The 16115-nt window shown below is 41.3% G+C and overlaps 1 protein-coding gene across 1 annotated transcript in view; it reads left to right on the top strand.

The window, feature by feature from the left end:
- Positions 1-15708, top strand: part of ipo11 (importin 11) — a 140544-nt gene extending 124836 nt beyond the window's left edge. The window contains exon 31 of the mRNA XM_030104711.1: positions 15671-15708. The gene's annotated coding sequence lies outside the window, so the exon portion shown is untranslated. The remainder of the gene's footprint in view (positions 1-15670) is intronic.
- The last annotated feature ends 407 nt before the right edge of the window (positions 15709-16115 follow it).

Below are 16115 nucleotides of genomic sequence, written 5' to 3'. Positions count from 1 at the left end.
ATCTGTGAAATAAACCACCTCGAATTCAGTGTCACGTCGGTGAAGCTTTGTTTTTATTGTGAACGGTGGCTCGCAGAAACATGGATCAACCGCGGTAAGTCTTCAAATATACATCCATATATATTGTTTTCAAAGTTGAGGTGTTAGAAGCTGAGACAGCGAGCATAAGAATCTGAGGGCAAAGTTGTGATGACCAGATGAGTAGGTCCTCAAAACTGTGGCCAATCAACAGTGGTCCGTTTGTGTTTTAAAAAAAAAAAAGTGTTCCAGGGAAGGAAAAGTGATGAACTGGTGTCAAAGTCATGAGCGGCCGGTGATGCATGTCGGGACTGAAGGACCCAGCCAATGAGTAAACGAGCTGGGGCAGCTCAAACAGGTGCCACAGTATATGTCTGTTCGGATCAGAAGGATGCAGAAAAAACAAAGCACAGAGCAGGGAAACTACGCAATGTTATTCCAGTGGTTCTAATATTACGGCTGATCAGTGTGTGTGTGTGTGTGTGTGTGTGTGTGTGTGCACCATGCTTGCTACAAGCCATCTTTAATGTTCTGAATGAAGCATTGCTTGCAGTTTTTTCATCTCTGGAGCATCAGATCGCAGCCGGATTAAAGTGTGTGTTACTGGAGTGTGACAGATGTCTGCATTTAGATTCATGCAATAATGGCGGTAATTTATGTATTAATTTATGAATTACAGCAGATGCACGAACACCATCAATCAGGATATAACTCATGGGTTTGCGTTGTTCTTTCCCAGGTGAGCTGTCACACCGCGCCGGTCTGTTTGTTATACAGCAGCCGCCCTCAGTCACGAACGCCATTCCAGCTGTCACCATTGCTCCTCGCGAGAGTGTATCCATTTCTACTGTCAAAAAGCTTTTTCCTCAACTGCCCCGCAAATCTGTCTTCATGATAGGAGCGCACTGAGCTGCAAGTCCAGCCGGCTCTTAACGGAAACGGCAGATAGTACTTTAATTGATTTATTTGACATTGCAACCTAAACATACCTTGTGATTATTCGGGAGATAAAGTACAGCTTGAATGAGTCTCGTGAGAGGATCGAACTCAGACTGTCTTTGGACTGACTTTGAAAATGGTCAAATGTACCTTAGATTATTGATACAGGGCTCTTCAGTTTATATACTGGGAGCATACAAGTTTTGTCATTACTGTTATTGTTAATCATTATATTATTCCAGTGATATTCTGATTTTATCATTTCTAGAGGATCTTTTCAGTATTTTCTAATATTTCAGTTCAATTATGAGTAATTCAACATATACTAATACACTTTGTGTTTTCACATGGCTGTATTTTTTTTTAAATTCAGTCCAGGATGTGATATTTAGATCCATTGAAGGAATTTTACTATTATCATATGCTCGTTTAAGACAAAGTTAAGAATACATCTGTGTGTGTGTGTGTTTTTTTTTTTTAATAAATTAAAAGTTGACAAGTTTTCACACACACTCTGTCAATACAGAAAAAAAACAGAGGGAACAGAACTGTCCTACTTCTCTTCATGATACATTATGCTGCAGGCTGCTGGGAGTGCAGCCAATACTAATCACACAGGTGAGCCCTCAGCGTCCCTCCAGTAATAATGTCGTCCTGCTTCCATCCCTCCTCTCCCTTCTGGTCATGGGGGGAGAGAAGGTCTGTAGTTGCCTCACACTCTCCTTCTTATCCCCGCTTTGTCACCTTAACCCAGACTGTGACTCAGACGCTTGTCAACCCTCAGCGGCGTTTCAAGAATGCATTGAAATATGTGTCGCTCAGAGAATCCACATTGAATCAGTCGTTCTTATTGTCCAGTCACTTTTTTCAATTGGAAATCCAGAATTGTTTCAGCAGATTGATGACTGCATTGGTTGAAGGTTACATTGATCACTGTTGCACTTTGAAGAGCTTGAAGTTTTTCCTATTTAATTATTATTCAATTCGTCAACTTGAGGGTTGAAGTAGATACCGGACGATATGCAAAGGTCTTCCTGACACTGACGCAGGTTATATGTGGAATTGATCACTCTATTGATCACCTGTGAGTGCCAAGGGTCCAAATGACCTTTGAGTATTGCTTATTTCTGTCCAGCTGCCAATGTCTTTAAACTCCTGATATGTACCTGAGCACAAACCGATATCTAGGTTCAATCTTCTGTCAGATGTGTCTGCTTAATGTTTGAATCTCTGCTTGGAGCACCACCATCCCTTTCCTTTGTGCTCATGTCACACTGTGATGTGCTGTAATGGCTCCTGTTGTACGGCTTTCAATGGACTAAATTAGATATTGACAAAGTAGTCAGTGGACCTCAGCTGTTTCCAGTCAACTTAGTGGGCAATGAAAGTGTTTCCTCTTCTGCTAAAATTAACATAATGAATATTTGAGAGTAAGAAAATTGAACTCAGCTTGCAAAAAGCAGCCAATGTTTTGAACCGGGAAGGGAGAAAACACTTCACTGGTTGCCAATCCATTTGTGTTCAGAGTTAAATCACGATTTTTGCCATTGTTTTGTGGAATCCGGTGAGGGAGCTCAAAGGGAGCTTGTTTTGCACTCAGTTTAGTAAAATACCAACAATACTTTGCAAATGTGCGACGCTTCCAGTCACCTCTCATTTCATTCCCAAACTCGACAGGAAGTGACAAACACATCAACAGAACAGTCCTGCAGCCATTGTTACCCTTTCTGTTCACATTATATTCTGTCACTCTTAAATAATGTGATTTATCGACCACGCCCCTCCATCAGTGGCATTTAATGAAAGCCTCTGACTTTTTCCCTTGTTTCACTCTAAATAAAGCCTGCTTCCAGGGTGGGGTGAAGCATCATGCATGCATATGGATTGACCATACCTGTAATTTCTGCAAAAATAATGAGTATTCACATACTGAAGTGTTGCATCTTTTTAAAACAAGAATCCCTGACAAATCAGAGCATATAGGCTACCCAGTTATTGCGAACTCTTTGGATTTGACACTCGTACGCTCACGGCACTTACATGATGACTGAGTAAAACTGATTACACCGACAGAAGCTTTGCTCCAGCTTGTGTTGTGATGATGCACCTTTCAGACGGTGAGGAAGAGGAGGAGGAGACTGACGAGGGCCTTCTGGTGGAACACGGCTTGATGCAGATGAATTTTTGTTCCCCCCTATGATAAGTGAAGCTAAGAAGGTGTTCATTTAAAGAAACTCTTGTCCAAAAACATAAAGAGGACAAGAGCTGGATGTCATCAAAATTCGTAAGAGTCCTTCAGGGTGAGAGCTTGCATCACATGGCAGCGCTACAGCTGACACTCGGCAACATGAAAGATGAATAAACTGAACATCATCCTCTCTGCTGTAAAGGGTTCACTCAACGTTTTCTTCTGTATATGAGTTACTGAATGTACGAGTACCTGACTTAAGTTTGTATTTATTTAAACTCCTTCTCTACGTATAGATGTATCACTTACCCAGTCGTATTGTCCTTGACATAATATTGTAAATAGATAGAATTCCAGAAGAGAAATAATCCCAAAGTAAATCTGGCCTAATCCCCTAAAATGTCTGGAAAGGAAATCATTGATAAGCGGCAGCCATAAAGGAAAGTCAATAAGGGCTCTATCTAAAAAGACCAACGGCCTCTTATCAGAGGTATTATAAAACTAAAATGTCCTCTTATCAGTTATTCACTGTTTAATGGCACTCAGTGCAAGGTGAGGCACAGAATAGAGGTTCGTCTTGAGATACTCACTGTGTGTCTGTCTGCTCTCTTGAGAATATGCGTCTTCATGTAAATTCGGGACTGAGTGGCAATTAGTAAAATGATGAATTAAGACTAAAGGCACTTTAACTAGGAGGGCATAAAAATGGAAGGGGGTAATAGTCCTGAATGTTAAAGTGAAGAAGTAGTTACTGTCTGAATAGTGGCCTCCTCACTTCCACACAGGAGGATTCAAACCAGAATTTTAAATATTGTGACAACCCCTTCATCAGCAACAGGAATATATTCTGATCATCCATAGCAACATTGTGCGCATCTCACTTTTACTCTAGATACAAAACAGGCTGTGATGCACTGTGTATCCTTTCTATCAGAAAGTTGATAACGTCTGCAGCACTTGGAACTGCTGCACCCCGTCTGCTGGATCAAAACACTCTTCACTCCACACATGCAACAGCGAGCTTAGGCCTACTATGATCCTCTTCTCTTCCTTCCTCGGAAAACAGCATCACTGAATCAAATACCAGTGTGAAAAGTATTATTATTATTATTATTATTATTATTATTATTATTATTATTATTATTATTATTATTATTATTATTATGATGATGATGATGACTGATAGCCATATTTCAGCAAAACAAGGAACATAAAGATCATAAATTCTGCACACACACACAGAGTCTGAAGTGAGTCTTTTCGTAGTTATAATGGTGGCAGAACAATCAAAGCTGGATCAGTGTTTATACAAGCTTTAGTGTTTGGATACAGACATTGGCAGCAGAATGCCATCTCCGCACCAGTATTCCCAGTCCATGTTTACACCAACAGGGAAATTTCCCTTGAGCATTTAGCTACACACAGGTCTTTGAGACAGACACACTGGAGCGTGTTTTGCAGCCCAACGAATCTGAATCCAGAAATCCTTTTCTTGCTGAATCGATACCTCAGACAATACTCTCACAGAAATTGAATGCTACGAACTTCTGAAAAGGTATATTGCTGTTGTCTGTGTTGGATTGGATTATGCTACAGATGTGCTCTAGTTATTTTGTCCACCCTGGGTGGAGAACGTGCGGCTCAGCAGCTGAGAGATAATCTACTTTTTAGATACACTCGGCTGCCGCGCAGCTTTGACTGGGAGACTTCACTGAGGTGGTGCTTCTGATCAAAATTTAGTTTTCCATTTCACCTCACCAATGACTGCTAATGTGCTGATGCTGATTAGCCCGGCAAACATCCATCAAAACCCTGAGATAAAATAGTGGCTGGTTAACTTCACGGCACCGAACAGAACGAGTTAACTGACAGCGAAGCTCAGCTCGGGCAGCGCTGCCTGGGAGTTTTTGTTTGATATGCCTGGTGATAATCACGCTGTCAGGCTCTTGACAGATGTTTGACAGAGTGGTTACAGGTTCACTGAAGTACCTGTATCTGGAGTGCGTGCTCAGAGAGCAGAGTAAGTAGAGTGTGAAATCACAGGCACACACGCGCGCACACACACACACACACACACACACCGAAACATATGCTCCCCACGTCCTCCCATTTTAACAGCTCTTCGACCCTTCCATTGTTGCTCATTCTCTGTCTCTCTCTGCTGGTGGCTGATTAATATTGGATTGAAAACCTGTCATTATTTTCCCAACCAGGAGAAAAAAAGATTATAAGGTTGCATATATGAATTTTTATACATCCATGTCTCTATAAATGCACACCCCACATTTCCTGTCTTCTTTGACAGGAACCGTGTGGGAGAATCCATGTATTACAACCGGTGTCTAATCACTGCAACGCGACGAGGGGAATATGTTCACGGTGGCGTAACAGCTCACATTGTCACCTCCTTTTCATACAGGAAACCATCCAATTTTCCCCTCACTAAAGTGAACGGCACTTTAAAAAAAAAAAAAAAAACCTGCTGGCTGCCTCCGGCTCCCACACGGCGGCTGTAGTACTCCCACTACAGTGAGGAATCTCAAGGAGAGATTTATCAGTGCCCTGGAGGTCCAGACACCTTGTTGGATTACTTGATTGCCTGTGGTTTCAATTTCGCATTATAAAGGATTTACAAGTAGAGGATGGGATTTGATATGCAAAAGCATTTGCTTATGATAATATTACGCTGTATGAAGTCTGTTTGATACACACGGCGCGCTGTAGAGATGTCACTGTATTTGCTCTCCTGTAATTTCTTATTACTTGCAGTGACGTGCAGGTTTCTGTGGGAGTATTGTGCTGTATGATTTCCCATGTCCCAGAGTTTGCTCACGTGTCTGTGCTACCTGACTGTTCTCCATCATTTCTCATCAGATTTTGGTTCTGTTTGCCTTTTTTTTTTTTTCATTATTATTAAGAAATTCATATTATTACACTCCAATGAATGTACAATTTAGATTAAATCTGTGTTGAATTAACTAATCAGAGCCTGGAAGGTCCTTAATAGGGCAGTGTGGTACCATAAAAGATGTAATGGTGCTTTTTGTGTTCAGAATCTACCTTCAAAATGACTTCAAATCATTCAAAGATCTTCAGATGGATTAATGGAAGTGCAATAATTGGATGAAATATTGACCTGCTTTACCAATGATATGGAGTTAAGAAGGTATTTCTCTAAATATATTTCATTTTCAATGACACTGAAGTATAGGGTTACATTTTTAACATATCTTGAGTGCTTTGGGAGCATTCAGTTGAAAACATAGCCCAATACTGTCAGTAACATCACTTGGTCAAGTACACACAACTACACTGGTCCCTCACTACCACCCAGCAGCAGCACCTCCTGTCTGAACAATTAGAATCCTTTCTCTTTATTCCGCCCCCCAAAATCAATATAGTCCAAGTGGTTCAAAAAGCTGCTGCTCAGATCACCATCCATCCATCCATCCATCCATCCATCCATCACATAATCCAGTGTCCAGTTCAACAGCATGTCCATTTCCCACTTTCAGGCCTTCCATAATCTGATGGAGCTCCTCCTCATCTTCCTTCACTGTCAGCCTCACCGACCAGCCTACATGACAGCCTCTCTGCTCCCCTTTAAATCCCACCTCTAAACCTGTCCTCTTCTTTTTTTTTTTTTTTTTAACAAGCATACTCATACTGAGAGTTGTCTGACCTCCTCCAAACTTCCATCCATCCATCTTTTATACTACTTTCTCCTGTTCAGGGTTTTTGCTACACTGGAGCCAATCTGAGTAAAGGTGAAGGCAGGATACAGCCTGACGAGTCACCAGTCTATCACCGGATAGTGACTCAGGCTTCTTCTTTTTTTCCAACCAACAGCTCTGACGAAAACAAATTAAATCAATGCATGTTAGAATCAGTACAGCAGTGCCGTCGCCTCTCATGCACTGAGAGTGAGTGTTACGCAATTAACTCTAAGCTACTCGCTTGCTGCTCACAGGGTGTCTAGCACTGAGCAGTGCATTGTGGCTGTGTGCTGGGCTTTATTTTCACACTGAAAAATAGCATTGTCAACTCATAATCGACAGAAAAGAAAAGACATTTGTTCACGGGTTATAGATTAGATGATTTCACAGTATTACTATTCATTAAAATATCAAGCAGTAAAGTTTGTGATTTGTCAAAATGAAAAGTTTTAAACTCCTAGTTTTTTTTTTTAAATCTACCTTGATAAGAAAATGAGTCAGTCCAATTTTTGAGCTGACCTTAATCTGCTCGATCACGTAGTTACTGTTCAGTTTTTATGGTGGTTGTGGTTCAACTGACCTGACTTCTATGGAAGTGGGACTAAAATCCATTAAGTGAGAAACAATCTGAAGCAGAAGCAGAAGTGAGAACAGGAAATCAAGTTATTTTCATTGTTGAGGTTTTTTTTTTTTTTTTTTTTTAATTAGTGTTAAATTTTTCTCACTTGTATCCTTGAAGGATTAGAATAACTTTGAGGAGGGTTTTTATTGAATACTTCCATCAAATGCCCCAATTTGTTTTTTTGCTCCTTTGAAATGTGAGTTAACCTCATTCCAAATAAACAGGAGAGAATGGGTAATTAAAACAACAACAGAGCCGTTGAAACTGATTTGAAATAGAAACTGAGAGTGAAAAGACATGCTTTTCACTCTCACATACATACAAGTTATTGTTTTACTTCCAGACATGTCTACACTTTCTCCTGCAGCAGAGCGCTTTTTTTTTTGTTTTGTTTTTTTGGAGGTCTTTGGGGAAGTTTGTGTTTCCCTAAGACTGAGCAACAGTACATCTTTCCTTCTTCATCCTGTCCACTACTGCAGGAAGGAAAATTTGAAAGGCTATTGCTACCAGCCCACCTGACATTTCTGAGCACAAAACCAGAAAAATATGAGTTCCAACAGCATGATAACAATTGAGAATGTAAATTGTTCAGAATTTCTGTCATTTCTTCTATATTTATTTACACATGTTAAATATATATCATGCTATTTTTATTTTTGCTGATCTGCAGATTATTTTGCAGCTCGACTCTATATTGTACAGCTCAGAGATATGAACTTTACTTAATGTGCATACATGGACTCATTTGCTGTCACATTTTTACTGTTGTATGTGTACATATTTCCACACTTTTTGGGGGGTAGGAAGAAGAAAAAAAAAATCTGAGGTTATTTTCACATATAGCTTGCAGACCCCTAGATGAAACTTTAAAATCCTGGATCCGTTTATTTTTTATTTTTTACAGGTCAGTTTCAGTTTGGTTATGAATAAGTAAATATTATATTTGATAGACATCAATGTTGTCAGTCGTGCGATTCGTGCTTTGAATAACAGCATTGCTAATTAATATGCTGACTGGGCCATTTTTGCACCCAAACATGCAACTGCATTTGTTTAACCTCATTTGGGGGTACATGTATACCTCATCAATGTGAAGCCATCCAGGTTGTGGATTTCCCCCCCCAGAAGACGTGCACTCGACATATAACTGGAGAGAGAGAGAGAGAGAGAGAGAGACAGAGACACCTTTACTACATCTTCCCACTCCTGGAAATATGTCTCTGATTTCTGTCTCTCTTAACCTTGCAGCACTGACGTTTGTTTTAAGGTGTAATATAATACAAAGGAATGAAGCTGATATGTCAAGATGAAAAGTGCTCTGGGTTCAATTTCTTGAAATTAATGGTGCTTTTGACGTTTAACACAATGCAGCAGATCTTACTGAGGAAAGTACAACACAGCTATCTGTCACTACTCAATTTGCTCGTGCTAACTTGTACTTTATAGTTTTTTAAATGCCTGCTCATCCATGTGTTGAACAGTGTTATGATTTTTCTTTTTGTTTTTCTCTCTCTCATTGCCCTCCTTATCCCTCTGTCCCACTGCTTTTTTTTATTTTGGCAGCAGCAACATTAATTTTGCCAACTTCCCCCGGCCACCCACCTGCTCCCAAAGTGTGAGTGACACTTTTCAGAGGATTACTGCAGTAAAATTTCTTGCAGGCAGGAGCTGAGAAAAAAAAAATACAACTAAGAGAACTTTGATCCTTTATCCTGCTCAATTAGCAGCTTTAAGTCCTTTCTGTGATTACATTGTCGGTGGAAGAATTCATTATTGCACCTTAAACTCCCTCCTTTCTACTACTGACAGGTGTGTGGAGGGGTGGACGGGCGGCTAAAATGATTTGACAGTGCTCTGCAGAGTGAGATTAGAAGGAAGAGAAAGTTGTTAGGCGGGGAGTTCATTGACAGTCATCTGTGATTCTGTGGCGCGATGCGAGCGGAGGAAGGAGGAGGGCTGAGATAGGAGGAGAGGCAATCTCCAAAATGAATACATTAACAGCTGAAGTGCTCTGATGAAAGTTGTCAGAAGCTATGAAATACATAACAATGAACGGCGCGGCGGCAGCAGCGCTTTGTTCTGCTTATCATAACAGATCCATAAACAAAAGCAAGGTGACTGCTAATGGTGTTATTTGGCTCGGCGTTTATGTGAGCCGTCTCCTTTGACTGATAAACGCATACATTCCCGCAGAGCGATTTCTCCACTTTTCGGAGTGGTGCTGTTGACCCTCCATGGCAATTCTCAGGAGAAGAAGTGTGTTCTTCTGCCTGTGAATACACAAAAACACCTTCATGTTGAACTACAGGCACATGAATATCAGCTCAGCTGCCAGCAGGAGCTTTCTGTGCACCTGACTCCTGCTATTGGTGTCAGCGATAGGAAAGGCACACAGGATTCACAACCAGGCAAACACACATGCAGACACACAAATAAAACATCCTGCTGCTGTCCTGCACCCTGTTTTCTCAGGCACACATAAATCCCTGCATCAACATTCTCCTCTGATACAAAAACACTCATGCAGAGTCAAATGTTGGGCAGCATGGGTCAAATCAGCTTTAGAGAATTCGAAGAACAGTCGTAAAACTAAGACTTTAAAGAAGATGCCGGGCCACGGAAATGCATGACAAGTTTTTACACCAGTTTATTGTCTTATTCTGTGTGTGTGTGTGTGTGTGTGTGTTTTGTGTTTACTTGATGTTACACCCTATTACAGAGTATATTTGCAGTGTGATGAACATGACATCTCAGGATCCAGTATTCATTTAAATATGACAATTTGAATGTAAGTGTAGCAACATTTATTAGTAAATGCTGACATGGGCTCAGAGATGTTGCTGCTTTGGATATATATGCGTATGTGTGCATGCATCCTTGTGTGTGTGTGTGTGTGTGTGTGTGTGTGTGTCTGCCTAAACCTGGTGTGAAAATTGTTATTGATATTGAACCAGTCCTCTTTTGAAGGAGTAGGCGTCAAGGGGAAGTGAAATTTTCCATCATCACGCTTCACAGGAGTGGAGATAATTGTTTGCTATGCTTTATATTCAATATACCTATACACAACGGCGCACGCGCTCAGATGAACATGCACATGCTGAATACAAATACACTGGAGATGTGATCCCAGGCTTTAACAGATTGTGCAACAATGGTCAGATTTGCACAGCGTGCAGCTTGGAGCAGGAGACAGGATAGTGATTGGTGGGTAGATATACTAAACAATCCATTTGACATTGGGAGCTCTAGACTGCTGCATGCTTCCCTCTCAGTCCTCCAAAGATTTAGGGGAAAAAGCCCTATAAGTGTCACAGCTACAGAGTCTGTATCATAACATGCTCTTCATGCATTTCTGGTCTTTAGCCTGTAACAACTTGGCCCAATCAAGAGAAAATGAAACTGACAGCCAAAATTAAAGATACCAAACCACCCAGCATTTCACATAGACAACTACTGGTAGCTGTTGTGCTTTGCAGCAGTGAAACGCTCTCCAGACCTGGAGTGTTTTTATTAGGTACTTACAGTTCTTTGTCCAGAGCTTTATTTCTGCAGCCCTCACGTCTTCAGATGAAAATGTTCAGAAAAGATGTGCACTTAGTATGCATTTTAATGGTACATTGTGCTCAGAAGCCAACAACAATCCGTTTACATAAGCAGGGGGGTTGAGAAGAGAAACGATATGCACGTCGTCGAGGGATTTGGGATGAATCATTGGTTAATATTAGCCAGACTGGTATTTTCTGCTGTCCTATTGATACATTATTTCTCCACTGGGATTTTTCTCCGACAATAATCCTTGATTCTATTCAAGGATGGAGACAAAATTACGAGAATGACAGGTATGGAGTGTCCACACACGGCATCTTTATTAAAGCAGAGATAAACAGGGTGCTGTTCTCAGGTAATGAATATAGCAGTTTGGAGGACATTTCTCATAATATATTTATTTCATGTCTATCACTTTCCCTGTCACAGTAATGATGCAGGCACTGCCTTACCTTTGGTGATTGTGCTTGTAATGAATATTCCTTTGCAGTATGAGTTCTGCTGTTTCCCTGTGGGTTCTAATCCAGAGTGGGAGATTTATGGATGAATATACTTCTGGTGAGTTGTATGGTGCTTGTATTGGATGTTAACCCTTTCACGATTTCAGTAATTTGGCTTCAGCTTATTCAAAGCAATAAACTATTGTTTGAGTGCTTCTTCCCTATCTGGAAAGATAACTTCAACTGTCTAATAGTTATTCGGTATCAATGTGTGTTACTGGCAGCGCTGAGATTCTCATGTTCCAAAAGTGTGACACACTGGTGAATCTGCTCAGCGATTGGACGGCCATGTCTGGGACCTCCCGAGGCACAGCACTGTATCTCTCTGCTTTTTGGCAGTCTTTGAACAAGAGAGCATTTTAGTGTGAGACAAGACTGCTGACCATGGCACCACTGTGAGGCCCATTGTGAATACCGGTTACTTATTAGCTTATTTGTTTCAGTAACACAGCTTGCGGTCTGTCTTTCTTGTTCTCCATGAGTCATCGGTGCAGAGGAGCATCCACACATTTAGTGTAAAAATAAAAATAAAAGCATTTAGTTTTTTTTAGTACCAGTTTGACATTTAATAAGGCCAATTTTCATTGAAGCTGATCTAAGCTGTAAATGAAGGTGCTTAATTTCAAATGCACTATTTAAAACATTTATCAAAGCAAACATAAGCAATAGAAAATCTTTCACTACTATTAAATCGTTGGAGTAAAAAAAAAGCAGTAAAGAGTTAAAATGTCACGCTGTTTTTTACTCTTGGATTTGTTTCAAGACATCTGTCTTACTTGGCAACATTAGAAATGACACAAATCTGTCGTCACGTGCTCACAGTGGCTCATTTAAGAAAGAGAAGATGAAGCAGCTTTGAAGCTTTTTAGCTAAGTTCATGACCACAAAATGAATGTGTCATTAATGATATCCCTCTTTGATTTTTACTCATTTAGCCTGCAACCTCGGCCATGAATGTCAATCAGGAAAACTAAACGGTGTGTGTGTGTCCTGTGAGCTCTGAAGGATGTGTGTTTAGCACTGCTTTGTCTTTCTAGGAGCCAAAAACTGCTGGGATTAACTTTTCTGGAGGTCCTGAGTTAGCGTGTCGATATCTTTTTCATTACATCTGCTCGAACTTTGCTGATTCCCTCCTAAAACTCTCATTACCTGTTTGATTTCTGGGAAAGAGTACCTACCAGGCAGTAATACGGTGCTTCCAATTGGAACACTAAAACTTATATATTGTACGGCTTTTTGAAAGAAATTCTGCTCTTAATATGTCACCAAAAACAATTTCAGGTAAACCATTCATCACTAATATTGATTCGTGGCAAAACTTTCATCAAGTTTGGTCCCAAAGGCAGTGGCTCTCAAACTTTTTTTTTTTTGAAAAATATCCCCTGAAATATGTTTTACCAGTAATGTTTCACAGTGGTAGAAAATAGACTTTTTACAGAGGTACAACAGATTGTAGTGTCATCAGTCTCTGAGATGATGAAAACTAAAAAGAACCTTTGTAACTGTAAAACAATTTGAAACAATCACCGAATGCAGACAATAACTCAAAGATGTCACAGCTGTACTGAAGTGAATCCACTCACTGAATCACAATTAGGTGAATTCATTTATTTCACTCATTTCCTTTAACTTACATGACAGATTGAAAATGACGTGGAATATTAAGTATGAAATAGCACTTTGGAATTTAAATCCTCACATGTTTTAGCGAACGATATCGAGCCCGGTTCACTCCTGAATACCCACAGGGATACAAGAGAAACACTGCCATGCAGATTTATACATCCATTCATCTTCCTTTTAAATCCACTTGGGGTTGCTGTAGCCGTTTGTAGATCAAAGAGGTCCAGACATTCCCGTCTCCCGCAACATCCTCCAGCTTCTCTGGGGGACTCCCTCGCTGTTCTCAGATCCGATCCAAGAGATTAAATCCCTCCGACAGGTCCTGGGCTGAACCCAGTGGCTCCTCCCAGTTGGCTCGGTATATTTCATCTGGGAGGCATGAACGGGTCAAACTAATCGGATGCTAATGATGCCTTAACTGGCTCCCCTGAATGAGCCCTGAGGACAAAACTTATTTCAGCTGCTTCTGTCAGTCGTCTCATTTTTTTCGGTCATGACCCAAATTTCCTGAACGTAGGTGAAGGTAGGGATGCCGTACAGCTCAGCTCCGTCTTCACCTCAACAGTTATTTACATCTAGTGCGTCACTGCAGTTGCTACGACTGATTTCTTGGTCCTTTCTCCAGTGGAACAGACTTTCCTTCCGCAACCAACTCAGCTGCAACACTTTTAGTCTGCTAATAATTCACGAGTCTCCTGAGTCAACCAGGCTATGAAGGCCTGCGATTTCAGCTGGACGGCTTCCTGGACTGCTGGTGTCGCTGCTACAGCTTTGGTCAGGATTCTTCTTCTTTTTTTTCTTTTTTTTTAATCAACTTCCACTCTGACTCCATGCCTCCAACTTCTTTTAATTTGTTTTACAGAGGTGAGAGATTGAAGCTGTGTGGAAAAGGTCATCCCCCAGCATTCCCCAGCTCGCCGCCGTTCACAGTGTGTGTGAGTCTCCCAGGTCAAGCTCATAGTTTTAACCTCCATCAGTTCAAACAATCACTGCTGGTGAGCATCTGACAGCTCCACAGTACATATAACCAATCATCGACGACACAAGGCGCTCCTGTACTAAGAAAAGATTTTTCGGTCAGCCCGGGTGTTTGTTATGGACAATCTATCACCAGCACAGAAGTCCAACAGCTCAGTGTTCTGGCTCACATCTGCTCAGTCACAAGTTGAAGTTGCCCATCAAGACTATGGAGTTTGTTGACAGATAAATAGCCTGCAACAGTTCCTTTTCCTTTTAACAGGACATATTGTGTTTCAAAAACCAAATAAATAGCTCCGCTCTCTGTATATATATTTAACCTCATTTCTTAAAATTGTAAAATTGAAACGAAAGAATTCCACTCGGTAAAGGCCCACGGATTTTTCATGTTGTTGCAATAACCCTGAAGCTCTCTGATCGTCCCCGAACAGAAGCACACACCACACGGTGGAATTCTATATTCAGAGGCAGGAGGCCATTTCTTGCGAGGAAGAATGCCACCGCTTTAACTACAAGAAGCTTTTCATTATTAACTTGGAAATCTCAGTTCATTCGCTGATCCTCTCTCGAGATTGACTCTTGCTTTAGTTTGGCGGAGATCATGAGCTTAAGCTGCGTGAGGTGTTTGCCGCATCATATTGGGAAGGTTTTAAGAGCGAGAGGAGAGGCCTTGAAAGTCCAGCCCGTCTGTGTTTACTCCTCATCCTGTTTCTCCAGTCTGAAGTGCCCACCTGAGCCATGCACAGGCATCTCATCATCTTAACAGTCATCACACTGATGGCAATAGAGACACTGCCCCTGTCATTATGATTATCAACATATAGCCCAGGCGTGAGGCCATCTGGTTTCCCCGTGCACTGCTCTCCCGCTGAACCTCGCTTTGATTGCTGAGTGGAGCGATTCATTATCAAAACACCGCGCGGGATTGTAAACAGAACCGACTCATACCTTCAGCTGACCTTCGCTGAGGGGACGAAGCATCTTGCCTCTTTGAGGTGATCGAAGCATTTGTTCACACTCATTTTCGCTGGATGCAATTTCAGCCCACATTGTAACGACTGTCTGATTGATTGCGGCGCACAGTTGTACATCACAGGCGGTGCTCCATCACCTTTAGACAGTGAATGCTTTCTTGGTGCGTCGGTGCACTCATACAGCTGTATGGTGCACCCTGAATGATGAAGTGTCCCATTAGTTTTGTCAAAGAGGCGGCCATTACGGTCAAAAGATTCTGGGATAGTAATGATGTTTGTAAATGTGCGTAGCGTTGATGGCATATAAGATCGTAATGAGTGCAGAATGCAGACTCAGGCATTTCTGTGAACTTAGTTGAGCCACATAGTAATAGACAGTTTCAGGAACTTTCCAGATAAACATGCTGACAGTGCTCATCTATCTCTCCCAGTTCCTGGGAACCTGCGGTCGTTTATTATCAGTGATGCATGGTGCGGCTCTCTGATGCGCTGTTCATTCGTAATGTGTTGATATGTGCTGTGGATGTTTTCAGAACGAGGCACTGGGTTTTAATCCATCTGAAAAGCACACACACACACACACACACACACACACACACACACACACGCTCAGTCTTGTATTTCTATCCTTGTGGGGACCGTCCATTGACTCCCATTCATGTCTAGCCCCTAACCCTGACCCTTACCCTAACCCTAACCCACACCACAACAAAGCCTAACCCTAAAGAAATGTTTTTGCACTTTTACTTTTTTCAGTAACAACAACATGGTCAAGAAAACACTGTTTCTCCTACTTAGGACCGGAAAAAGGTCCCCACAAGGCACGTCGTTCCACGTTTTGCTATCCTTGTGGGGACATTTGGCCCCGACAAGGATAGAAATACAAGAACACACACACACACACACACACACACACACACACACACACACACACACAGATGCAAGGCTGGGGTTTCTCCACTTTTATGGACTTCACATTGACTTTGATTCCTTTATTCCGTATAGAAAATT

The sequence above is a fragment of the Salarias fasciatus genome, chromosome 12 (assembly GCF_902148845.1).
Source record: "Salarias fasciatus chromosome 12, fSalaFa1.1, whole genome shotgun sequence".
In the NCBI taxonomy this organism is placed as follows: Eukaryota; Metazoa; Chordata; class Actinopteri; order Blenniiformes; family Blenniidae; genus Salarias; species Salarias fasciatus.
The sequence above is the reverse complement of the archived record's forward strand: the minus strand, read 5'-3'. Positions and strand labels throughout refer to the sequence as shown.